The sequence below is a fragment of the Oncorhynchus masou genome, chromosome 20 (genome assembly GCF_036934945.1).
Source record: "Oncorhynchus masou masou isolate Uvic2021 chromosome 20, UVic_Omas_1.1, whole genome shotgun sequence".
NCBI classification, from domain to species: Eukaryota; Metazoa; Chordata; class Actinopteri; order Salmoniformes; family Salmonidae; genus Oncorhynchus; species Oncorhynchus masou.
In genome coordinates, this window is record NC_088231.1 from 27,810,015 (window position 1) to 27,835,770 (window position 25,756).

General features: G+C 54.0%; 1 pseudogene; it reads right to left on the reverse strand.

Moving 5' to 3' along the window:
• The window catches only part of LOC135506615 (sister chromatid cohesion protein PDS5 homolog A-like), a 77,887-nt pseudogene that overhangs the window by 51,382 nt on the left and 749 nt on the right, over window positions 1-25,756 (reverse strand).

Genomic DNA, 25,756 nt, shown 5'->3' on the forward strand with positions numbered 1-25,756 from the left:
GGAGAGAGAGGCTGGGGGAGAGGAGAGAGGCTGGGGGAGAGGAGAGAGGTGGTTAGAGAGAGAGAGGCTGGGGGAGAGGAGAGAGGTGGTTAGAGAGAGAGAGGCTGGGGGAGAGGAGAGAGGTGGTTAGAGAAAGAGAGACTGGGGGAGAGGAGAGAGGCTGGGGGAGAGGAGAGAGGTGGTTAGAGAGAGAGAGAGGCTGGGGAGAGGGGAGAGGTGGTTAGAGACGAGAGAGACTGGGGGAGAGGTGGTTAGAGAGAGAGACTGGGGGAGACGAGAGAGGTGGTTAGAGAGAGAGGCTGGGGGAGAGGTGGTTAGAGAGAGAGACTGGGGGAGACGAGAGAGGTGGTTAGAGAGAGAGACTGGGGGAGACGAGAGGTGGTTAGAGAGAGAGACTGGGGGAGAGGTGAGAGGGGTTTTGGGGCAAATCCAACACATCACTGCCTCCTTATTTTCCAGCATGGTGGTGGCTGCTTCATGGTATGGGTATGCTTGTCATCAGCAAATACTGGGGAGTTTTTCAGGATGAAAATAAACAGAACAGAGCTGAGAACAGAAAAAATCCTAGAGGAAAACCTGGTTCAGTCTGCTTTCCCACCAGACACTGGGAGAGGAATTCACCTTTCAGCAGGACAACAACCTACAAGGCCACATCTCCACTGGAGTTGCTTAGCAATAAGACACTGAATGTTCCCTGGGTTGCCGAGTTACAGTTTAGACCGAAATCTGATTGAAAATCTACGACAAGACTTAAAATGGCCGTCCTAGCCATGATCCCCAACAACATGACAGAGCTTGAAGAATTATATAAAATGGGCTAATAATGTAGAATCCAGGTGTTTAAAGCTCTTAGAGACTGCTGGGGCAGAATCAGTGAGGTAACATTGTTAAATAAGATGTTTTATTTACAAAATAATGAATATGTGGGATATTTGTCATTAGGATGTTGTCTTTTGGATAATACTGTTGGCAGTTTGCAGTTATCCCTTCTTCTCTGCTCGGGCTTAGTCACTAGGGGCCCAGAGAGGGGAGAGGTCAGGCTTGTCTTCTTCTGGGAATGTATCTAACTATTGTATGTCTCCTCTGTGGTTGCCCTTATCTTGATCTAGTATATGACCTATGACCTAGGAAGCTCACTATTGTATGTCTCCTTTGAGGTTGCCCTTATCTTGACCTAGTATATGACCTAGGACCTAAGAGGCTCACTATTGTATGTCTCCTCTGAGGTTGCCCTTATCTTGACCTAGTATATGACCTAGGACCTAGGAGGCTCACCTATTGTATGTCTCCTCTGAGGTTGCCCTTATCTTGATCTAGTATATGACCTAGGACCTAGGAGGCTCACCTATTGTATGTCTCCTCTGAGGTTGCCCTTATCTTGACCTAGTATATGACCTAGGACCTAAGAGGCTCACTATTGTATGTCGTCTCTGAGGTTGCCCTTATCTTGACCTAGTATATGACCTATGACCTAGGAGGCTCAGTGTCTTTTCAGATCTTGTCCAGGAGGGGTGTATTTGAGATGGGAGTATCTAGAATTGACAATTGGTATATGCCATTGGATGAGGTCATGTTTTGGTACTATGTGATAAAATTAAAGATAGACTGTATTGATTTGATCGTTTGTAACATGTATTGACTCAGGGAGGGTTAATATTTATCTAACAATTAATATATATGTTTCCTCCCACTTTGACCGAGTATTTAGTAACAAAATATGACTATATTTCTATTGGCACTTTAGTATCACCTAACAGCAAAGCCCTACTCTATCTCCCTGTGTGTGTGTGTGTGTGTGTGTGTGTGTGTGTGTGTGTGTGTGTGTGTGTGTGTGTGTGTGTGTGTGTGTGTGTGTGTGTGTGTGTGTGTGTGTGTGTGTGTGTGTGTGTGTGTGTGTGTTACCTCAAAGATCTGCGCCAGCTGGACCTCCTTGTTACAGAAGATGGCGTGGATACAGTGGACAGCCTGTTTGGCCTGGTGGGGGGTCCCACGTTTAGCCTTCTGATGAAGGACTGGGATCAGGGTCCTAGGGGGGGAGAGAGGAGGTGAACAGACTGACTACAGGGAGGAGAGGAGGTTAATAGACTGACTACAGGGAGGAGAGGAGAGGAGGTTAACAGACTGACTACAGGGAGGAGAGGAGGTTAACAGACTGACTACAGGGAGGAGAGGAGAGGAGGTTAACAGACTGACTACAGGGAGGGAGAGGAGAGGAGGTTAACAGACTGACTACAGGGAGGAGAGGAGAGGGTTAACAGACTGACTACAGGGAGGAGAGGAGGGAGGGGAGGTTAACAGACTGACTACAGGGAGGAGAGGAGAGGAGGTTAACAGACTGACTACAGGGAGGGAGGAGAGGAGGTTAACAGACTGACTACAGGGAGGAGGAGGAGGTTAACAGACTGACTACAGGGAGGAGAGGAGAGGAGGTTAACAGACTGACTACAGGGAGGAGGAGAGGAGGTTAACAGACTGACTACAGGGAGGGAGGAGAGGAGGTTAACAGACTGACTACAGGGAGGAGAGGAGGTTAACAGACTGACTACAGGGAGGAGAGGGAGGTTAACAGACTGACTACAGGGAGGAGAGAGAGGAGGTTAACAGACTGACTACAGGGAGGAGAGGAGAGGAGGTTAACAGACTGACTACAGGGAGGGAGGAGAGGAGGTTAACAGACTGACTACAGGGAGGAGAGGAGGTTAACAGACTGACTACAGGGAGGAGAGGAGAGGAGGTTAACAGACTGACTACAGGGAGGAGAGGAGGTTAACAGACTGACTACAGGGAGGGAGGAGAGGAGGTTAACAGACTGACTACAGGGAGGAGAGGAGGTTAACAGACTGACTACAGGGAGGAGAGGAGGTTAACAGACTGACTACAGGGAGGAGGAGAGGAGGTTAACAGACTGACTACAGGGAGGGGGAGAGGAGGTTAACAGACTGACTACAGGGAGGAGAGGAGAGGAGGTTAACAGACTGACTACAGGGAGGAGGTTAGAGGAGGTTAACAGACTGACTACAGGGAGGAGAGGAGGTTAACAGACTGACTACAGGGAGGAGGAGAGGAGGTTAACAGACTGACTACAGGGAGGGAGGGAGAGGAGGTTAACAGACTGACTACAGGGAGGGAGGAGAGGAGGTTAACAGACTGACTACAGGGAGGGAGGAGAGGGAGGTTAACAGACTGACTACAGGGAGGAGAGGAGGTTAACAGACTGACTACAGGGAGGAGAGGAGAGGAGGTTAACAGACTGACTACAGGGAGGGAGGAGAGGAGGTTAACAGACTGACTACAGGGAGGAGGAGAGGAGGTTAACAGACTGACTACAGGGAGGAGAGGACTACAGGGGAGGTTAACAGACTGACTACAGGGAGGAGAGGGAGGTTAACAGACTGACTACAGGGAGGAGAGGAGAGGAGGTTAACAGACTGACTACAGGGAGGAGAGGAGGTTAACAGACTGACTACAGGGAGGGAGGAGGGAGGTTAACAGACTGACTACAGGGAGGAGAGGAGAGGAGGTTAACAGACTGACTACAGGGAGGAGAGGAGAGGAGGTTAACAGACTGACTACAGGGAGGGAGGAGAGGAGGTTAACAGACTGACTACAGGGAGGAGGGAGGAGGTTAACAGACTGACTACAGGGAGGGAGGAGAGGAGGTTAACAGACTGACTACAGGGAGGAGAGGAGGTTAACAGACTGACTACAGGGAGGAGAGGAGGTTAACAGACTGACTACAGGGAGGGAGGAGAGGAGGTTAACAGACTGACTACAGGGAGGGAGGAGGTTAACAGACTGACTACAGGGAGGAGAGGAGGTTAACAGACTGACTACAGGGAGGAGAGGAGGTTAACAGACTGACTACAGGGAGGAGAGGAGGTTAACAGACTGACTACAGGGAGGAGAGGAGAGGTTAACAGACTGACTACAGGGAGGAGAGGAGAGGAGGTTAACAGACTGACTACAGGGAGGAGAGAGAGGAGGTTAACAGACTGACTACAGGGAGGAGAGGAGGTTAACAGACTGACTACAGGGAGGAGAGGAGGTTAACAGACTGACTACAGGGAGGAGAGGAGGTTAACAGACTGACTACAGGGAGGGAGGAGAGGAGGTTAACAGACTGACTACAGGGAGGAGAGGTTAACAGAGGAGGTTAACAGACTGACTACAGGGAGGGAGAGGAGAGACTGACTACAGGGGAGGAGAGGAGGTTAACAGACTGACTACAGGGAGGAGAGAGGGAGGTTAACAGACTGACTACAGGGAGGGAGGGAGAGGAGGTTAACAGACTGACTACAGGGAGGAGGAGGTTAGACTGAGGTTAACAGACTGACTACAGGGAGGGAGAGGAGAGGAGGTTAACAGACTGACTACAGGGAGGGAGGAGAGGAGGTTAACAGACTGACTACAGGGAGGAGAGGAGGTTAACAGACTGACTACAGGGAGGAGAGGAGAGGAGGTTAACAGACTGACTACAGGGAGGAGAGGAGGTTAACAGACTGACTACAGGGAGGAGGAGAGGAGGTTAACAGACTGACTACAGGGAGGGAGGAGAGGAGGTTAACAGACTGACTACAGGGAGGAGAGGAGAGGAGGTTAACAGACTGACTACAGGGAGGGAGGAGAGGAGGTTAACAGACTGACTACAGGGAGGAGAGGAGGTTAACAGACTGACTACAGGGAGGAGAGGAGAGGAGGTTAACAGACTGACTACAGGGAGGAGAGGGAGGTTAACAGACTGACTACAGGGAGGAGAACAGACTGAGGGAGGAGGTTAACAGACTGACTACAGGGAGGGAGGAGAGGAGGTTAACAGACTGACTACAGGGAGGAGAGGAGGTTAACAGACTGACTACAGGGAGGAGAGGGAGAGGAGGTTAACAGACTGACTACAGGGGGAGGAGAGGAGGTTAACAGACTGACTACAGGGAGGAGGAGAGGAGGTTAACAGACTGACTACAGGGAGGAGAGGAGGTTAACAGACTGACTACAGGGAGGGAGGAGAGGAGGTTAACAGACTGACTACAGGGAGGGAGGGAGAGGAGGTTAACAGACTGACTACAGGGAGGAGAGGAGGTTAACAGACTGACTACAGGGAGGAGAGGAGGGAGGTTAACAGACTGACTACAGGGAGGGAGGAGAGGAGGTTAACAGACTGACTACAGGGAGGAGGAGAGGAGGTTAACAGACTGACTACAGGGAGGAGAGGAGAGGTTAACAGACTGACTACAGGGAGGAGAGGAGGTTAACAGACTGACTACAGGGAGGAGAGGAGGTTAACAGACTGACTACAGGGAGGGAGACTACAGAGAGGAGGTTAACAGACTGACTACAGGGAGGAGAGGAGGTTAACAGACTGACTACAGGGAGGAGAGGAGAGGAGGTTAACAGACTGACTACAGGGAGGAGAGGAGAGGAGGTTAACAGACTGACTACAGGGAGGAGAGGAGGTTAACAGACTGACTACAGGGAGGAGGAGGGAGGTTAACAGACTGACTACAGGGAGGAGAGGAGAGGAGGTTAACAGACTGACTACAGGGAGGGAGAGGGAGGTTAACAGACTGACTACAGGGAGGGAGGAGAGGAGGTTAACAGACTGACTACAGGGAGGGAGAGGGAGGTTAACAGACTGACTACAGGGAGGGAGGAGAGGAGGTTAACAGACTGACTACAGGGAGGAGAGGAGAGGAGGTTAACAGACTGACTACAGGGAGGAGAGGAGAGGAGGTTAACAGACTGACTACAGGGAGGAGAGGAGGTTAACAGACTGACTACAGGGAGGAGGGAGAGGAGGTTAACAGACTGACTACAGGGAGGGAGGAGAGGAGGTTAACAGACTGACTACAGGGAGGAGAGGAGGTTAACAGACTGACTACAGGGAGGAGGAGAGGTTAACAGACTGACTACAGGGAGGGAGGAGAGGAGGTTAACAGACTGACTACAGGGAGGAGAGGAGGTTAACAGACTGACTACAGGGAGGAGAGGAGGTTAACAGACTGACTACAGGGAGGAGAGGAGGTTAACAGACTGACTACAGGGAGGGAGGAGAGGAGGTTAACAGACTGACTACAGGGAGGGAGGAGAGGAGGTTAACAGACTGACTACAGGGAGGAGAGGAGAGTTAACAGACTGACTACAGGGAGGAGAGGAGGGAGGTTAACAGACTGACTACAGGGAGGAGAGGAGGGAGGGAGTTAACAGACTGACTACAGGGAGGGAGGAGAGGAGGTTAACAGACTGACTACAGGGAGGAGAGGAGAGGAGGTTAACAGACTGACTACAGGGAGGAGAGGAGAGGAGGTTAACAGACTGACTACAGGGAGGAGAGGGAGAGGAGGTTAACAGACTGACTACAGGGAGGAGAGGAGGTTAGGAGGTTAACAGACTGACTACAGGGAGGAGAGGAGGTTAACAGACTGACTACAGGGAGGAGAGGAGAGGAGGTTAACAGACTGACTACAGGGAGGGAGGAGAGGAGGTTAACAGACTGACTACAGGGAGGGAGGAGAGGAGGTTAACAGACTGACTACAGGGAGGAGAGGAGGTTAACAGACTGACTACAGGGAGGAGGAGGGAGGTTAACAGACTGACTACAGGGAGGAGGAGAGGAGGTTAACAGACTGACTACAGGGAGGGAGAGAGGAGGTTAACAGACTGACTACAGGGAGGAGAGGAGGTTAACAGACTGACTACAGGGAGGAGAGGAGAGGAGGTTAACAGACTGACTACAGGGAGGAGAGGAGAGGAGGTTAACAGACTGACTACAGGGAGGAGAGGAGAGGTTAACAGACTGACTACAGGGAGGGAGGAGAGGAGGTTAACAGACTGACTACAGGGAGGAGAGGAGGGAGGTTAACAGACTGACTACAGGGAGGAGAGGAGGTTAACAGACTGACTACAGGGAGGGAGGAGAGGAGGTTAACAGACTGACTACAGGGAGGGAGGAGAGGAGGTTAACAGACTGACTACAGGGAGGAGAGGAGAGGAGGTTAACAGACTGACTACAGGGAGGAGAGGAGGTTAACAGACTGACTAAAAGGAGGAGAGGAGGTTAACAGACTGACTACAGGGAGGGGGGAGAAGAGGTTAACAGACTGACTACAGGGAGGAGAGGAGAGGAGGTTAACAGACTGACTACAGGGAGGAGAGGAGAGGAGGTTAACAGACTGACTACAGGGAGGAAGGAGAGGAGGTTAACAGACTGACTACAGGGAGGAGAGGAGAGGAGGTTAACAGACTGACTACAGGGAGGAGGAGGAGGTTAACAGACTGACTACAGGGAGGAGAGGAGAGGAGGTTAACAGACTGACTACAGGGAGGGAGGAGAGGAGGTTAACAGACTGACTACAGGGAGGAGAGGAGGTTAACAGACTGACTACAGGGAGGAGAGGGAGGTTAACAGACTGACTACAGGGAGGAAGGAGAGGAGGTTAACAGACTGACTACAGGGAGGAGAGGAGAGGAGGTTAACAGACTGACTACAGGGAGGAGAGGAGGTTAACAGACTGACTACAGGGAGGAGAGGAGGTTAACAGACTGACTACAGGGAGGAGAGAAGAGGAGGTTAACAGACTGACTACAGGGAGGAGAGGAGGGAGGTTAACATACTGACTACAGGGAGGAGGTTAGGAGAGGAGGTTAACAGACTGACTACAGGGAGGAGAGGAGAGGAGGTTAACAGACTGACTACAGGGAGGGAGGAGGTTAACAGACTGACTACAGGGAGGAGAGGAGAGGAGGTTAACAGACTGACTACAGGGAGGAGGAGAGGAGGTTAACAGACTGACTACAGGGAGGGAGAGGAGGTTAACAGACTGACTACAGGGAGGAGAGGAGAGGAGGTTAACAGACTGACTACAGGGAGGAGAGGAGAGAGGTTAACAGACTGACTACAGGGAGAGGAGAGGTTAACAGACTGACTACAGGGAGGAGAGGAGGTTAACAGACTGACTACAGGGAGGAGAGGAGGGAGGTTAACAGACTGACTACAGGGAGGAGAGGAGGTTAACAGACTGACTACAGGGAGGAGAGGGAGAGGAGGTTAACAGACTGACTACAGGGAGGAGAGGAGGGAGGTTAACAGACTGACTACAGGGAGGGAGAGGAGAGGAGGTTAACAGACTGACTACAGGGAGGAGGAGAGGAGGTTAACAGACTGACTACAGGGAGGGAGGAGAGGAGGTTAACAGACTGACTACAGGGAGGAGGGGAGGTTAACAGACTGACTACAGGGAGGAGGAGAGGAGGTTAACAGACTGACTACAGGGAGGAGAGGAGAGGAGGTTAACAGACTGACTACAGGGAGGAGAGGAGGTTAACAGACTGACTACAGGGAGGGGAGGAGAGGAGGTTAACAGACTGACTACAGGGAGGGAGGAGAGGAGGTTAACAGACTGACTACAGGGAGGAGAGGAGAGGAGGTTAACAGACTGACTACAGGGAGGAGAGGAGGTTAACAGACTGACTAAAGGGAGGAGAGGGAGGTTAACAGACTGACTACAGGGAGGGGGGAGAGGAGGTTAACAGACTGACTACAGGGAGGAGAGGAGGTTAACAGACTGACTACAGGGAGGAGAGGAGAGGAGGTTAACAGACTGACTACAGGGAGGAGAGGAGGTTAACAGACTGACTACAGGGAGGAGAGGAGAGAGGTTAACAGACTGACTACAGGGAGGGAGGAGAGGAGGTTAACAGACTGACTACAGGGAGGAGAGGAGGTTAACAGACTGACTACAGGGAGGAGAGGAGGTTAACAGACTGACTACAGGGAGGGAGGAGAGGAGGTTAACAGACTGACTACAGGGAGGAGAGGAGAGGAGGTTAACAGACTGACTACAGGGAGGAGAGGAGAGGAGGTTAACAGACTGACTACAGGGAGGAGAGGAGGGAGGTTAACAGACTGACTACAGGGAGGAGAGGGAGGTTAACAGACTGACTACAGGGAGGAGAGGAGGTTAACAGACTGACTACAGGGAGGAGGAGGAGGTTAACAGACTGACTACAGGGAGGAGGAGAGGGAGGTTAACAGACTGACTACAGGGAGGAGGAGGGAGGTTAACAGACTGACTACAGGGAGGGAGGAGAGGAGGTTAACAGACTGACTACAGGGAGGAGAGGAGGTTAACAGACTGACTACAGGGAGGAGAGGAGAGGAGGTTAACAGACTGACTACAGGGAGGAGGAGAGGAGGTTAACAGACTGACTACAGGGAGGAGAGGAGAGGAGGTTAACAGACTGACTACAGGGGAGGAGAGGAGGTTAACAGACTGACTACAGGGAGGAGAGAGAGAGGAGGTTAACAGACTGACTACAGGGAGGGAGGAGGTTAACAGACTGACTACAGGGAGGAGAGGAGAGGAGGTTAACAGACTGACTACAGGGAGGAGAGAAGGAGAGGAGGTTAACAGACTGACTACAGGGAGGAGAGGAGAGGAGGTTAACAGACTGACTACAGGGAGGGAGAGGAGAGGAGGTTAACAGACTGACTACAGGGAGAGGAGAGGGAGGTTAACAGACTGACTACAGGGAGGAGAGGAGAGGAGGTTAACAGACTGACTACAGGGAGGAGAGGGAGGTTAACAGACTGACTACAGGGAGGAGAGGAGAGGAGGTTAACAGACTGACTACAGGGAGGAGAGGAGAGGAGGTTAACAGACTGACTACAGGGAGGAGAGGAGAGGAGGTTAACAGACTGACTACAGGGAGGAGAGGAGAGGAGGTTAACAGACTGACTACAGGGGAGAGGAGGTTAACAGACTGACTACAGGGAGGAGGAGGAGGTTAACAGACTGACTACAGGGAGGAGAGGAGAGGAGGTTAACAGACTGACTACAGGGAGGAGAGGAGAGGAGGTTAACAGACTGACTACAGGGAGGAGAGGAGGTTAACAGACTGACTACAGGGAGGAGAGGAGAGGAGGTTAACAGACTGACTACAGGGAGGGAGGAGAGGAGGTTAACAGACTGACTACAGGGAGGAGAGGAGGAGGTTAACAGACTGACTACAGGGAGGAGAGGAGGTTAACAGACTGACTACAGGGAGGGAGGAGAGGAGGTTAACAGACTGACTACAGGGAGGGAGGAGAGGAGGTTAACAGACTGACTACAGGGAGGAGAGGAGAGGAGGTTAACAGACTGACTACAGGGAGGAGGAGAGAGGTTAACAGACTGACTACAGGGAGGGAGGAGGGAGGTTAACAGACTGACTACAGGGAGGAGAGGAGAGGGAGGTTAACAGACTGACTACAGGGAGGAGAGGAGGTTAACAGACTGACTACAGGGAGGGAGGAGAGGAGGTTAACAGACTGACTACAGGGAGGAGAGAGGAGGTTAACAGACTGACTACAGGGAGGAGAGGAGAGGTTAACAGACTGACTACAGGGAGGGAGAGGAGAGGAGGTTAACAGACTGACTACAGGGAGGAGAGGAGAGGAGGTTAACAGACTGACTACAGGGAGGAGAGAGGAGGTTAACAGACTGACTACAGGGAGGAGAGGAGGGAGGTTAACAGACTGACTACAGGGAGGAGAGGTTAACAGACTGACTGAGGGAGGAGAGGAGGTTAACAGACTGACTACAGGGAGGGAGAGAGGAGGTTAACAGACTGACTACAGGGAGGAGGAGGAGGTTAACAGACTGACTACAGGGAGGAGAGGAGAGGAGGTTAACAGACTGACTACAGGGAGGAGGAGAGGAGGTTAACAGACTGACTACAGGGAGGAGAGGAGAGGAGGTTAACAGACTGACTACAGGGAGGAGAGGAGGAGGTTAACAGACTGACTACAGGGAGGAGAGGAGGTTAACAGACTGACTACAGGGAGGAGAGAGAGGTTAACAGACTGACTACAGGGAGGTTAACAGACTGACTACAGGGAGGAGAGAGGGAGGTTAACAGACTGACTACAGGGAGGAGAGGAGAGGAGGTTAACAGACTGACTACAGGGAGGAGAGGAGGTTAACAGACTGACTACAGGGAGGAGAGGGAGGTTAACAGACTGACTACAGGGAGGAGAGAGGAGGTTAACAGACTGACTACAGGGAGGAGAGGAGGTTAACAGACTGACTACAGGGAGGAGGAGAGGAGGTTAACAGACTGACTACAGGGAGGAGAGGAGGTTAACAGACTGACTACAGGGAGGAGAGGAGGTTAACAGACTGACTACAGGGAGGAGAGGAGGAGGAGGTTAACAGACTGACTACAGGGAGGAGAGGAGAGGAGGTTAACAGACTGACTACAGGGAGGAGAGGGAGGTTAACAGACTGACTACAGGGAGGAGAGGAGGTTAACAGACTGACTACAGGGAGGAGAGGGAGGTTAACAGACTGACTACAGGGAGGGGAGGAGAGGGAGGTTAACAGACTGACTACAGGGAGGAGAGGAGGTTAACAGACTGACTACAGGGAGGGAGAGGAGGTTAACAGACTGACTACAGGGAGGAGAGGAGAGGAGGTTAACAGACTGACTACAGGGAGGAGAGGAGGTTAACAGACTGACTACAGGGAGAGGAGAGGAGGTTAACAGACTGACTACAGGGAGGAGAGGAGGTTAACAGACTGACTACAGGGAGGAGAGGAGGTTAACAGACTGACTACAGGGAGGAGAGGAGGTTAACAGACTGACTACAGGGAGGAGAGGAGAGGAGGTTAACAGACTGACTACAGGGAGGGAGGAGAGGAGGTTAACAGACTGACTACAGGGAGGAGAGGGAGGTTAACAGACTGACTACAGGGAGGAGAGAGGAGGTTAACAGACTGACTACAGGGAGGAGAGGAGAGGAGGTTAACAGACTGACTACAGGGAGGAGAGGAGGTTAACAGACTGACTACAGGGAGGAGAGGAGAGGAGGTTAACAGACTGACTACAGGGAGGGAGGGAGAGGAGGTTAACAGACTGACTACAGGGAGGAGAGGAGGGAGGTTAACAGACTGACTACAGGGAGGAGAGGAGGTTAACAGACTGACTACAGGGAGGAGAGGAGGTTAACAGACTGACTACAGGGAGGGAGGAGAGGAGGTTAACAGACTGACTACAGGGAGGAGAGGGAGAGGAGGTTAACAGACTGACTACAGGGAGGAGAGAGGAGGGAGGTTAACAGACTGACTACAGGGAGGAGAGGAGAGGAGGTTAACAGACTGACTACAGGGAGGAGAGGAGGTTAACAGACTGACTACAGGGAGGGAGGAGAGGAGGTTAACAGACTGACTACAGGGAGGAGAGGAGAGGAGGTTAACAGACTGACTACAGGGAGGAGGAGAGGAGGTTAACAGACTGACTACAGGGAGGGAGGAGAGGAGGTTAACAGACTGACTACAGGGAGGAGAGGAGAGGAGGTTAACAGACTGACTACAGGGAGGGAGGAGAGGAGGTTAACAGACTGACTACAGGGAGGAGGAGAGGAGGTTAACAGACTGACTACAGGGAGGAGGAGAGGAGGTTAACAGACTGACTACAGGGAGGAGGAGGAGGTTAACAGACTGACTACAGGGAGGGAGAGACTGAGGTTAACAGACTGACTACAGGGAGGAGAGGAGAGGAGGTTAACAGACTGACTACAGGGAGGAGAGGAGGTTAACAGACTGACTACAGGGAGGAGAGGAGGTTAACAGACTGACTACAGGGAGGAGAGAGGAGGTTAACAGACTGACTACAGGGAGGGAGAGGAGGTTAACAGACTGACTACAGGGAGGGGAGGAGGAGGGAGGTTAACAGACTGACTACAGGGAGGAGAGGGAGAGGAGGTTAACAGACTGACTACAGGGAGGAGAGGAGGTTAACAGACTGACTACAGGGAGGGAGGAGAGGAGGTTAACAGACTGACTACAGGGAGGGAGGAGGTTAACAGACTGACTACAGGGAGGAGAGGAGGTTAACAGACTGACTACAGGGAGGAGAGGAGGTTAACAGACTGACTACAGGGAGGGAGGAGAGGAGGTTAACAGACTGACTACAGGGAGGAGAGGAGAGGAGGTTAACAGACTGACTACAGGGAGGAGGAGGGAGGTTAACAGACTGACTACAGGGAGGAGAGGAGAGGAGGTTAACAGACTGACTACAGGGAGGAGAGAGAGGAGGTTAACAGACTGACTACAGGGAGGAGAGGAGGTTAACAGACTGACTACAGGGAGGAGAGGAGGTTAACAGACTGACTACAGGGAGGAGAGGAGGTTAACAGACTGACTACAGGGAGGAGAGAGGGAGGTTAACAGACTGACTACAGGGAGGGAGGAGGTTAACAGACTGACTACAGGGAGGGAGAGGAGGTTAACAGACTGACTACAGGGAGGAGAGGAGGTTAACAGACTGACTACAGGGAGGAGAGGAGAGGAGGTTAACAGACTGACTACAGGGAGGAGAGGAGAGGGAGGTTAACAGACTGACTACAGGGAGGAGGGAGGTTAACAGACTGACTACAGGGAGGAGAGGAGGTTAACAGACTGACTACAGGGAGGGAGGAGAGGAGGTTAACAGACTGACTACAGGGAGGAGAGGAGGTTAACAGACTGACTACAGGGAGGGAGGAGGTTAACAGACTGACTACAGGGAGGAGAGGAGAGGAGGTTAACAGACTGACTACAGGGAGGGAGGAGGTTAACAGACTGACTACAGGGAGGAGAGGAGGTTAACAGACTGACTACAGGGAGGAGAGGAGAGGAGGTTAACAGACTGACTACAGGGAGGAGAGGAGGTTAACAGACTGACTACAGGGAGGAGAGGAGGTTAACAGACTGACTACAGGGAGGGAGGGAGGTTAACAGACTGACTACAGGGAGGAGAGGAGGTTAACAGACTGACTACAGGGAGGAGAGGAGAGGAGGTTAACAGACTGACTACAGGGAGGGAGGAGAGGAGGTTAACAGACTGACTACAGGGAGAGGAGAGGAGGTTAACAGACTGACTACAGGGAGGAAGGAGAGGAGGGTTAACAGACTGACTACAGGGAGGAGAGGAGAGGAGGTTAACAGACTGACTACAGGGAGGAGAGGAGGTTAACAGACTGACTACAGGGAGGAGAGAGAGGGAGGTTAACAGACTGACTACAGGGAGGAGAGGAGAGGAGGTTAACAGACTGACTACAGGGAGGAGAGGTTAACAGAGAGGGAGGTTAACAGACTGACTACAGGGAGGAGAGGAGGTTAACAGACTGACTACAGGGAGGGAGGAGAGGAGGTTAACAGACTGACTACAGGGAGGGAGGAGAGAGGTTAACAGACTGACTACAGGGAGGAGAGGAGAGGAGGTTAACAGACTGACTACAGGGAGGAGAGGAGGTTAACAGACTGACTACAGGGAGGAGAGGAGGTTAACAGACTGACTACAGGGAGGAGAGGAGAGGAGGTTAACAGACTGACTACAGGGAGGAGAGGAGAGGAGGTTAACAGACTGACTACAGGGAGGGGAGAGGAGGTTAACAGACTGACTACAGGGAGGAGAGGAGGTTAACAGACTGACTACAGGGAGGGAGGAGAGGAGGTTAACAGACTGACTACAGGGAGGAGAGGAGAGGAGGTTAACAGACTGACTACAGGGAGGAGAGGAGAGGAGGTTAACAGACTGACTACAGGGAGGAGAGGAGGTTAACAGACTGACTACAGGGAGGAGAGGGGAGAGGAGGTTAACAGACTGACTACAGGGAGGAAGGAGAGGAGGTTAACAGACTGACTACAGGGAGGAGAGGAGAGGAGGTTAACAGACTGACTACAGGGAGGAGAGAGGAGGTTAACAGACTGACTACAGGGAGGAGAGGAGAGGAGGTTAACAGACTGACTACAGGGAGGAGAGGAGGTTAACAGACTGACTACAGGGAGGAGGAGGAGGTTAACAGACTGACTACAGGGAGGAGAGGAGGAGGTTAACAGACTGACTACAGGGAGGGGAGAGGAGGTTAACAGACTGACTACAGGGAGGGGAGAGGAGGTTAACAGACTGACTACAGGGAGGGAGGAGAGGAGGTTAACAGACTGACTACAGGGAGGGAGGAGAGGAGGTTAACAGACTGACTACAGGGAGGAGGAGAGGAGGTTAACAGACTGACTACAGGGAGGAGAGGAGGTTAACAGACTGACTACAGGGAGGAGGGAGAGGAGGTTAACAGACTGACTACAGGGAGGGAGAGGAGAGGAGGTTAACAGACTGACTACAGGGAGGAAGGAGAGGAGGTTAACAGACTGACTACAGGGAGGAGAGGAGAGAGGAGGTTAACAGACTGACTACAGGGAGGAGGAGAGGAGGTTAACAGACTGACTACAGGGAGGAGAGGAGGTTAACAGACTGACTACAGGGAGGAGAGGAGAGGAGGTTAACAGACTGACTACAGGGAGGAGAGGAGGTTAACAGACTGACTACAGGGAGGAGAGGAGGTTAACAGACTGACTACAGGGAGGAGAGGAGGTTAACAGACTGACTACAGGGAGGAGAGGAGAGGAGGTTAACAGACTGACTACAGGGAGGAGAGGAGGTTAACAGACTGACTACAGGGAGGAGAGGAGAGGAGGTTAACAGACTGACTACAGGGAGGAGAGGAGGTTAACAGACTGACTACAGGGAGGAGAGGAGAGGTTAACAGACTGACTACAGGGAGGAGAGGAGGTTAACAGACTGACTACAGGGAGGAGAGGAGAGGAGGTTAACAGACTGACTACAGGGAGGAGAGGAGGTTAACAGACTGACTACAGGGAGGGAGAGGAGGTTAACAGACTGACTACAGGGAGGAGAGGAGGTTAACAGACTGACTACAGGGAGGAGAGGGAGGTTAACAGACTGACTACAGGGAGGAGAGGAGAGGAGGTTAACAGACTGACTACAGGGAGGGAGGAGAGGAGGTTAACAGACTGACTACAGGGAGGAGAGGAGAGGAGGTTAACAGACTGACTACAGGGAGGAGAGGAGGTTAACAGACTGACTACAGGGAGGAGAGGAGAGGAGGTTAACAGACTGACTACAGGGAGGAGAGGAGGTTAACAGACTGACTACAGGGAGGAGAGGAGGTTAACAGACTGACTACAGGGAGGAGAGGAGGTTAACAGACTGACTATACCCCATGCATTAACTACACACCCCTCTCCCTGCTCCCTCCTCCCCGCTGTCTCCCTGCCTCTCCCTCCCTCCTCTCCCTCCCCCCCCTCCCTGCCTCTCCCCCCCCCCCTCCCTGCCTCCTCCCTCCCACCCTCCCCTGCCTCTCCCCCTCCCTGCCTGTCTCTCCCTCCCTCCCCCTGCCTGTCTCTCCCTCCCTCCCTCCTCCCCCTCCCTCCCACCCTGCCTCTCCCTCCCTGCCCTCTCCCTCCCTCCCTGCCTCTCCTCCGTCTCCCCCTCCCCTGCCTGTCTCGCCCTCCCTCCGTCACTCCCTCACCCCACCCTGTCTCTCTCCCTCCCTCCCACCCCTGCCTCTCCCTGCCTCTCCCTTCCACCCTGCCTCTCCCTCCCACCCTGCCTCTCCCCCTCCCTCCCACCCTGCCTCTCCCCCTCCCTCCCTCCCTGCCTCTCTTACGATCGTATCTGCTGTAGTTCGGTCTCTATTTTCTGTCCGGTGTTCCTGAAGATCTGAATGGCCGCCGGCCACCTTGTCGTCCTCCATCTTCAGACACTGAAGCAGAGACTCATATGTCTCAGCAGAGTGGAAACGCTGTGGGGTGGGTGAAGGACAGGACCTGGAGGAGAGGAGGAGAGGAGGAGGAAGAGGAGGAGGAGGAGGAGAGGAGGAGGAGGAGGAGGAGGAAGAGAGGAGGAGGAGAGGAGGAGGAGAGGAGAGGAGGAGGAAGAGAGGAGGAGAGGAGGAGAGGAGGAGGAGGAGAGGAGGAGGAGGAGAGGAGGAAGAGGAGAGTAGGAGGAGGAAGAGGAGAGGAGGAGGAGGAGGAAGAGGAGGAGGAGGAAGAGGAGGAGAGGAGGAGGAGGAGGGAGGGAGGGGAGGGGAGGAGGAGGAAGAGGAGAGGAGGAAGGAGGAGGAGGAGGAGGAGGAGAGGAGGGAGGAGGAGGAGAGGAGGAGGGGAGGAGGAGGAGGAGGAAGAGGAGAGGAGGAGGAGGAGGAGGAGAGGAGGAGAGAGGAGGAGGAGAGGAGGAGGAAGAGGAGGAGGAGGAGGAGGGGAGGGGAGGAAGAGGAGGAGGAAGAGGAGAGGAGGAGGAAGAGGAGGAGGAAGAGGAGGAAGAGGAGAGGAGGAAGAGGGAGGAGGAGAGGGGAGGAGAGGAGGAGAGGAGGAGGAGGAAGAGGAGAGGAGGGAGGAAGAGGAGGAGCGGAGGAAGAGGAGGAAGAGGAGGAGGAAGAGGAGAAGGAGGAAGAGGAGAGGAGGAGGAAGAGGAGGAGAGGAGGAAGAGGAGGGGAGAGGAGGAAGAGGAGGAAGAGGAGGAAGAGGAGAGGAGGGAGGGGAGGAGAGGAGAGGAGAGGAGGAGGAGAGGGGAGGAGGAGAGGAGGGAGGAGAGGGAGGAGGAGGAGGAGGAGGAGGAGAGGAGGAGGAGAGGGAGGAAGAGGAGAGGAGGAGGAGAGGAGGAGGAGAGGGAGGAAGAGAGGAGGGAAGAGAGGGGAGGAAGAGAGGGAGGAGGAGAGGAGGAGGAGAGGGAGGAGGAGAGGGAGGAAGAGGAGAGGAGGAGGAGGAGGAGAGGAGGGGAGGAGGGAGGAGGGAGAGGAAGAGGAGGAGGAGGGAGAGGGAGGGAGGAGAGAAGAGGAGAGGAGAGGAGGAAGAGGAGGGGAGGAGGAGGGAGAGGAGGAGAGACAAGAGGAGGAGGAGAGGAGGAAAGAGAAGGAGAGAAGAGAAAGACAAGAAAGTTATTAATTAATTCCACAAGTCCCCCCTCCCTCCCCCTCTCTCTCTCTCTCTCTCTCTCCTCATCCCTCCATCCCCCTCTCTCCCCTCATCCCTCCCTCTCTCCCTCATCCCTCCATCCCCTCCCCTCTCTCTCTTCATCCCTCCCTCCCCTCTCTCCTCATCCCTCCCTCCCCTCTCCCTCGTCCCCTCCTCTCCCCTCCTCTCTCTCTCTTCATCCCTCCCTCCCTCCCTCCTTCCTTCCTCCCCATCTCTCCCTCCCTCCTTCCTCCCCATCTCTCCCTCCCTCCTTCCTCCCTCCCTCTCGTCCTCCTCCCTCCCTCTCGTCCTCCCTCCCTCTCGTCCCCCCTCCCTCTCGTCCCCCTCCCTCTCGTCCCCCATCTCTTCATCCCTCCATCCATACCTTCAGTAGTTCCAGTCCAGAGCGAATGGCAGTGTCTGGTGTGACACCTTCCTCATCATCATCGGCCGTTCCTCGATAGACTTATTCAGCAGCTTGACCAGAGCACTGAGCAGAGAGACATTATATAACCTCTTATTCAACAGATAGACCAGAGCACTGAGCAGAGAGACATATAACCTCTTATTCAGCAGATAGACCAGAGCACTGAGCAGAGAGACATTATATAACCTCTTATTCAACAGCTAGACCAGAGCACTGAGCAGAGAGACATTATATAACCTCTTATTGAGCAGATAGACCAGAGCACTGAGCAGAGAGACATTATATAACCTCTTATTCAACAGATAGAGCACTGAGCAGAGAGACATATAACCTCTTATTCAACAGATAGACCAGAGCACTGAGCAGAGAGTCATTATATAACCTCTTATTCAGCAGATAGACCAGAGCACTGAGCAGATATAACCACACACACACCCCCATTTATTTACCTGATGGCCTCTGAGTCGATGTGGACGGGAGCAATGCGTTCCAACAGGAACTTCACCATCTCCAGGAAGGGGTTGGTGGGCTGCTTCGGGAACGTCAGTTTACGAGTAATCTCCCTCTGAAAAACACGATCAATATCTAACTGGTCATCTCCCTCTGAAAAACACGATCAATATCTAACTGGTAATCTCCCTCTGAAATACACGATCAATATCTAACTGGTAACCTCCCCTCTGAAATACACGATCAATATCTAACTGGTAATCTCCCTCTGAAATACACGATCAATATCTAACTGGTAATCTCCCCTCTGAAATACATGATCAATATCTAACTGGTCATCTCCCTCTGAAATACACGATCAATATCTAACTGGTCATCTCCCTCTGAAATACATGATCAATATCTAACTGGTCATCTCCCTCTGAAAAACACGATCAATATCTAACTGGTAATCTCCCTCTGAAAAACACGATCAATATCTAACTGGTCATCTCCCTCTGAAAACACGATCAATATCTAACTGGTAACCTCCCCTCTGAAAAACACGATCAATATCTAACTGGTAATCTCCCTCTGAAATACACGATCAATATCTAACTGGTAATCTCCCTCTGCAAAACACGATCAATATCTAACTGGTAATCTCCCTCTGAAATACATGATCAATATCTAACTGGTCATCTCCCTCTGAAATACATGATCAATATCTAACTGGTCATCTCCCTCTGAAAAACACGATCAATATCTAACTGGTCATCTCCCCTCTGAAATACACGATCAATATCTAACTGGTAACCTCCCTCTGAAAAACACGATCAATATCTAACTGGTCACCTCCCCTCTGAAATACATGATCAATATCTAACTGGTCATCTCCCTCTGAAATACATGATTGTTCAAAAGTTTGGGGTCACTTAGAAATGTCCTTGTTTTTGAAAGAAAAGCACCTTTATTTTGTCCATTTAAAATAACATTAAATTGATCAGAAATACAGTTTACATAGTTAATGTTGTAAATGACTATGTTAGCTCAAAAACCAAGAAAAAATCCATCCAGGCAGTGGGATTGTTTTATGTTTGAGGTTTTCCATCGACTGCCTTCACAGATCCCATTGATTTATGACTCAAATTGCAGTTCCTATGGCTTCCACCAGATGTCAACAGTCTTTAGAAATTGTTTCAGGCTTGTATTCTGAAAAATGAGGGATAAGGTCACTCTGAATGAGTGGACACTGCAGTGTCCCAGAGGTTTTTCATACACGACAGAGAGCCTTTCTTGTTTTCCTTTTATATTGACAAAGATATTGTCCGGTTGAAATATTATTGATTATTACGACTAAAAACAACCTGAAGATAGAGTATAAACATGTTTGCCTGTTTTGACTGCCTTTGAGCCTGTGGATTATTGAACAAAACGCACAAACAAAACAGAGGTTTTTGGATATAAAGAGGGGCTTTATCGAAACAAAATGAACATTTATTGTGTAACTGGGAGTCTTGTGAGTGCAACCATATGAAGATCATCAAAGGTAAGGGATTAATTTTCTCTCTATTTCTGACTTGTGTAACTCCTCTGCTTGGCTGGTAGCTGTTTGTAATGATTTGTCTGCTGGGATACATCTGCTGTCCTCAGATAATCGCATGGTCCGCTTTCGCCGTGAAGCCTTTATGAAATCTGACACGGTGGTTGGATGAACAAGAAGTTCATCTTTAAGCTGATGTATAACACCTGTATGCTTCATGAATTTTTATAATGAGTATTTCTGTTTTCTAATTTGGCGCTCTGCAAAGTCTTGGAGCTCGAGGGTTACAAACAGGGTTCAGGTCAATGGACGTACACTTCTCCAGGATTTGTTTCTTTCCTATCAGTTTTTTTGCGGTGTACTTTGTGTCCAGGGACTAATGTATTGTTATCTTTGTATGAGGAGAAATAATAATGTCTGTTTATGCCCTGCTATTGTTTTAATTTGGATTTTATTTTTGTACCCAAATATACTTTATTTTTGTTACCGTCCCAGGTCCCCTAGTGGGGTAAAAGAAGCAATAAAACTGGCCTTCTTTAGACTTGCTGAGTATCTGGAGCATCAGCGTTTGTGGGTTTGATTACAGACACAAAATTGGCAAGAAACAAAGAACTTTCTTCTGAAACTCGTCAGTCTATTCTTGTTCTGAGAATTGAAGGCGATTCCAAGTGAGAAATTGCCAAGAAACTGAAGATCTCGTACAATGCTGTGTAATACTCCCTTCACAGAACAGCGCAAACTGGCTCTAACCAGAATAGAAAGAGGAGTGGGAGGCCCCGGTGCACAACTGAGCAAGAGGACAAGTACATTAGAGTGTCTAGTTTGAGAAACAGACGCCTCACAAGTTCTCAACTGGCAGCTTCATTAAATAGTACCCACAATACACCCGTCTCAACGTCAACAGTGAAGAGGAGACCCCGGGATGCTGGCCTTCTAGGCAGAGTTCCTCTGTCCAGTCTCAACGTCAACAGTGAAGAGGAGACTCTGGGATGCTGGCCTTCTAGACAGAGTTCCTCTGTCCAGTCTCAATGTCAACAGTGAAGAGGAGACTCCGGGATGCTGGCCTTCTAGGCAGAGTTCCTCTGTCCAGTCTCATCGTCAACAGCGAAGAGGAGACTCTGGGATGCTGGCCTTCTAGGCAGAGTTCCTCTGTCCAGTGTCTGTGTTCTTTTGCCCATCTTAATCTTTTATTGGCCAGTCTGAGATATGGCTTTTTCTTTGCAACTCTGCCTAGAAGGCCAGTGTGTGTGTTGGTGTGTGTGTATGTGTGTGTGTGAGTGTTGGTGTGTGTGTGTTGGTGTGTGTGTGTGTGTGTGTGGTGTGTGTTGGTGTGTGTGTTGGTGTGTGTGTGTGTGTGTGTGTGTGTGTGTGTGTGTGTGTGTGTGTGTGTGTGTGGTGTGTGTGTGTGGTGTGTGTGTGTGTGTGTGTGTGTGTGTGTTGGTGTGTGTTGGTGTGTGTGTGTGTGTGTATATGTGTGTGTGTGTGTGTGTGTGTGTGTGTGTGTGTGTGTGTGTGTGTGTGTTCTCACCACACAGAGTTCGGCCTGCTTACAGGAGCAGGTTGGGCTGATGAGAGTATCCAGCTGGACTCGGAGCTTCTCATCTTCTCCTAACACCTGGTTAAACCGCTTCATGAAGTCCTGGGCCTTACCAGCATCAGGGAGTGTTCTCTGGGGGGGGGGGGGGAGGAGGGAGAGGGGGAGGGAGAGAGAGGGGGAGGGAGAGAGAGAGGGGGAGGGAGAGAGAGAGGGGTGGGAGAGAGAGGGGAGGGAGAGAGAGAGGAGGGAGAGAAGAGGGGGAGGGAGAGAGGGGGAGGGAGAGAGAGTGGAGGGAGAGGGAGATGAGGGAGAGAGAGGGGGAGGGAGAGGGAGGAGGGAGAGAGAGGAGGAGGGAGAGAGAGGGAGTGTAATTTCAAATGTGTTTTATTGTGAAGCATTAGCATTTATACATGACACAACTACTACCCCCCCTCCCCCCAGCCCCAAACCCAGGAGTCCCCCCTCCCCCCAGCCCCAAACCCAGCAGTCCCCCCCCCCCCCCCAGCCCCAAACCCAGGAGTCCCCCAGCAGTCCCCCTCCCCCCCAGCCCCAAACCCAGGAGTCCCCCCCTCCCCCCAGCCCCAAACCCAGGAGTCCCCCCCTCCCCCCAGCCCCAAACCCAGAAGTCCCCCCTCCCCCCAGCCCCAAACCCAGCAGTCCCCCCTCCCCCCAGCCCCAAACCCAGGAGTCCCCCCTCCCCCCAGCCCCAAACCCAGCAGTTTGGGGGGGGGGAGGGAGGGAGAGGGGAGGGAGAGAGAGAGGGGGAGGGAGAGAGAGAGGGAGGGAGAGAGAGAGGGGGAGGGAGAGAGAGGGGGAGGGAGAGAGAGGAGGAGGAGAGAGAGAGGGGGAGGGAGAGAGGGGGAGGGAGAGAGAGGAGGAGGGAGAGGGGAGATGAGGGAGAGAGAGGGGGAGGGAGAGAGGAGGAGGGAGAGAGAGGAGGAGGGAGAGAGAGGAGTGTAATTTCAAATGTGTTTTATTGTGAAGCATTAGCATTTATACATGACACAACTACTACCCCCTCCCCCCAGCCCCAAACCCAGGAGTCCCCCCCTCCCCCCAGCCCCAAACCCAGCAGTCCCCCCTCCCCCAGCCCCAAACCCAGGAGTCCCCCAGCAGTCCCCCCTCCCCCCAGCCCCAAACCCAGGAGTCCCCCTCCCCCCAGCCCCAAACCCAGGAGTCCCCCTCCCCCAGCCCCAAACTCCAGAAGTCCCCCCCCTCCCCCCAGCCCCAAACCCAGCAGTCCCCCCTCCCCCCCAGCCCCAAACCCAGGAGTCCCCCCCCCCCCAGCCCCAAACCCAGCAGTTTGGGGGGGGGGGGGGAGAGGAGGAGGGAGGAGGGGGGAGAGAGAGAGAGGGGAGGGAGAGAGAGAGGGGGAGGGAGAGAGAGAGGGGGAGGGAGAGAGAGAGGGGGGGAGGGAGAGAGAGGAGGAGGGAGAGAGAGAGGGGGAGGGAGAGAGGGGGAGGGAGAGAGAGGGAGGAGGGAGAGGGGAGATGAGGGAGAGAGAGGGGGAGGGAGAGGGAGGAGGGAGAGAGAGGAGGAGGGAGAGAGAGGGAGTGTCATTTCAAATGTATTTTATTGTGAAGCATTAGCATTCATACATGACACGACGACTACCCCCACTCCAGCCAGCCCCAAACCCACGACTACCCCCCTCCACCCAGCCCCAAACCCAGCAGTCCCCCCTCCACCCAGCCCCAAACCCAGGAGTCCCCCTCCCCCCCAGCCCCAAACCCAGCAGTCCCCCTCCCCCCAGCCCCAAACCCAGAGTCCCCCCTCCCCCCAGCCCCAAACCCAGCAGTCCCCCTCCCCCCAGCCCCAAACCCAGGAGTCCCCCCTCCCCCCCAGCCCCAAACCCAGGAGTCCCCCTCCCCCCAGCCCCAAACCCAGCAGTCCCTCCTCTCCCAGCCCCAAACCCAGCAGTCCCCCCTCCCCCCAGCCCCAAACCCAGCAGTCCCCCCTCCCCCAGCCCCAAACCCAGGAGTCCCCCTCCCCCAGCCCCAAACCCAGGAGTCCCCCTCCCCCAGCCCCAAACCCAGCAGTCCCCCTCCCCCAGCCCCAAACCCAGGAGTCCCCCTCCCCCAGCCCCAAACCCAGGAGTCCCCCTCCCCCCAGCCCCAAACCCAGGAGTCCCCCTCCCCACAGCCCCAAACCCAGCAGTCCCCCCTCCCCCCAGCCCCAAACCCAGGAGTCCCCCCTCCCCCACAGCCCCAAACCCAGCAGTCCCCCCTCCCCCAGCCCCAAACCCAGCAGTCCTCCCTCCCTCCCCCCCAGCCCCAAACCCAGCAGTCCTCCCTCCCCCCAGCCCCAAACCCAGAGTCCCCCTCCCCCCAGCCCCAAACCCAGCAGTCCTCCCTCCCCCCAGCCCCAAACCCAGGAGTCCTCCCTCCCCCAGCCCCAAACCCAGGAGTCCCCCTCCCCCAGCCCCAAACCCAGCAGTCCCCCTCCCCCCAGCCCCAAACCCAGGAGTCCCCCTCCCCCCAGCCCCAAACCCAGCAGTCCCCCTCCCCCAGCCCCAAACCCAGGAGTCCCCCTCCCCAGCCCCAAACCCAGGAGTCCCCCTCCCCCCAGCCCCAAACCCAGGAGTCCCCCCTCCCCCAGCCCCAAACCCAGCCCCCCTCCCAAACCCAGAAGTCCCCCTCCCCCCAGCCCCAAACCCAGCAGTCCCCCCTCCCCCCAGCCCCAAACCCAGGAGTCCCCCCCCCCCAGCCCCAAACCCAGCAGTCCCCCCCCCCAGCCCCAAACCCAGGGAGTCCCCCCTCCCCCAGCCCCAAACCCAGAGTCCTCCCTCCCCCAGCCCCAAACCCAGCAGTCCCCCCTCCCCCCAGCCCCAAACCCAGGAGTCCCCCTCCCCCCCAGCCCCAAACCCAGGAGTCCCCCCCTCCCCCAGCCCCAAACCCAGCAGTCCCCCTCCCCCCAGCCCCAAACCCAGAAGTCCCCCCTCCCCCCCAGCCCCAAACCCAGCAGTCCCCCCTCCCCCCCCAGCCCCAAACCCAGGAGTCCCCCTCCCCCCAGCCCCAAACCCAGCAGTCCCCCCCCCCAGCCCCAAACCCAGCAGTCCCCCCTCCCCCCCAGCCCCAAACCCAGGAGTCCCCCTCCCCCCAGCCCCAAACCCAGGAGTCCCCCCTCCCCCAGCTCCAAACCCAGAAGTCCCCCCCCCCCCCAGCCCCAAACCCAGAAGTCCCCCTCCCCCAGCCCCAAACCCAGCAGTCCCCCCTCCCCCCCAGCCCCCAAACCCAGCAGTCCCCCTCCCCCCAGCCCCAAAACCCAGGAGTCCCCCCTCCCCCCAGCCCCAAACCCAGCAGTCCCCCCCCCAGCCCCAAACCCAGGAGTCCCCCCTCCCCCCAGCCCCAAACCCAGCAGTCCCCCCCCCAGCCCCAAACCCAGGAGTCCCCCTCCCCCCAGCCCCAAACCCAGCAGTCCCCCCCTCCCCCAGCCCCAAAAACCCAGGAGTCCCCCCCTCCCCCCAGCCCCAAACCCAGCAGTCCCCCTCCCCCAGCCCCAAACCCAGCAGTCCCCCCCCCAGCCCCAAACCCAGGAGTCCCCCTCCCCCCAGCCCCAAACCCAGCAGTCCCCCCTCCCCCCAGCCCCAAACCCAGCAGTCCCCTCCACCCAGCCCCAAACCCAGCAGTCCCCCCTCCCCCAGCCCCAAACCCAGCAGTCCCCCCTCCCCCCAGCCCCAAACCCAGCAGTCCCCCTCCCCCCAGCCCCAAACCCAGCAGTCCCCCCTCCCCCCAGCTCCAAACCCAGAAGTCCCCCCCAGCCCCAAACTCAGCAGTAGAGAGAAGTCACTCACTGCTAATGGTCATCAGCTTTCCAAACATGGCCGTGGTGTTGGCTTCAGACTAGAGAGGAGAGAGACCAGGTTACAAGAGGTGTGTGTGTTGTGTGATGAAGTGGTGTGATGAAGAGGAGTGGTGTGATGAAGTGGTGTGATGAAGAGGAGTGGTGTGATGAAGAGGCGTGATGAAGAGGAGTGTGGTGTGATGAGGAGTGTGGTGTGATGAAGAGGAGTGTTGTGTGATGAAGAGGAGAGTGGTGTGATGAAGAGGCGT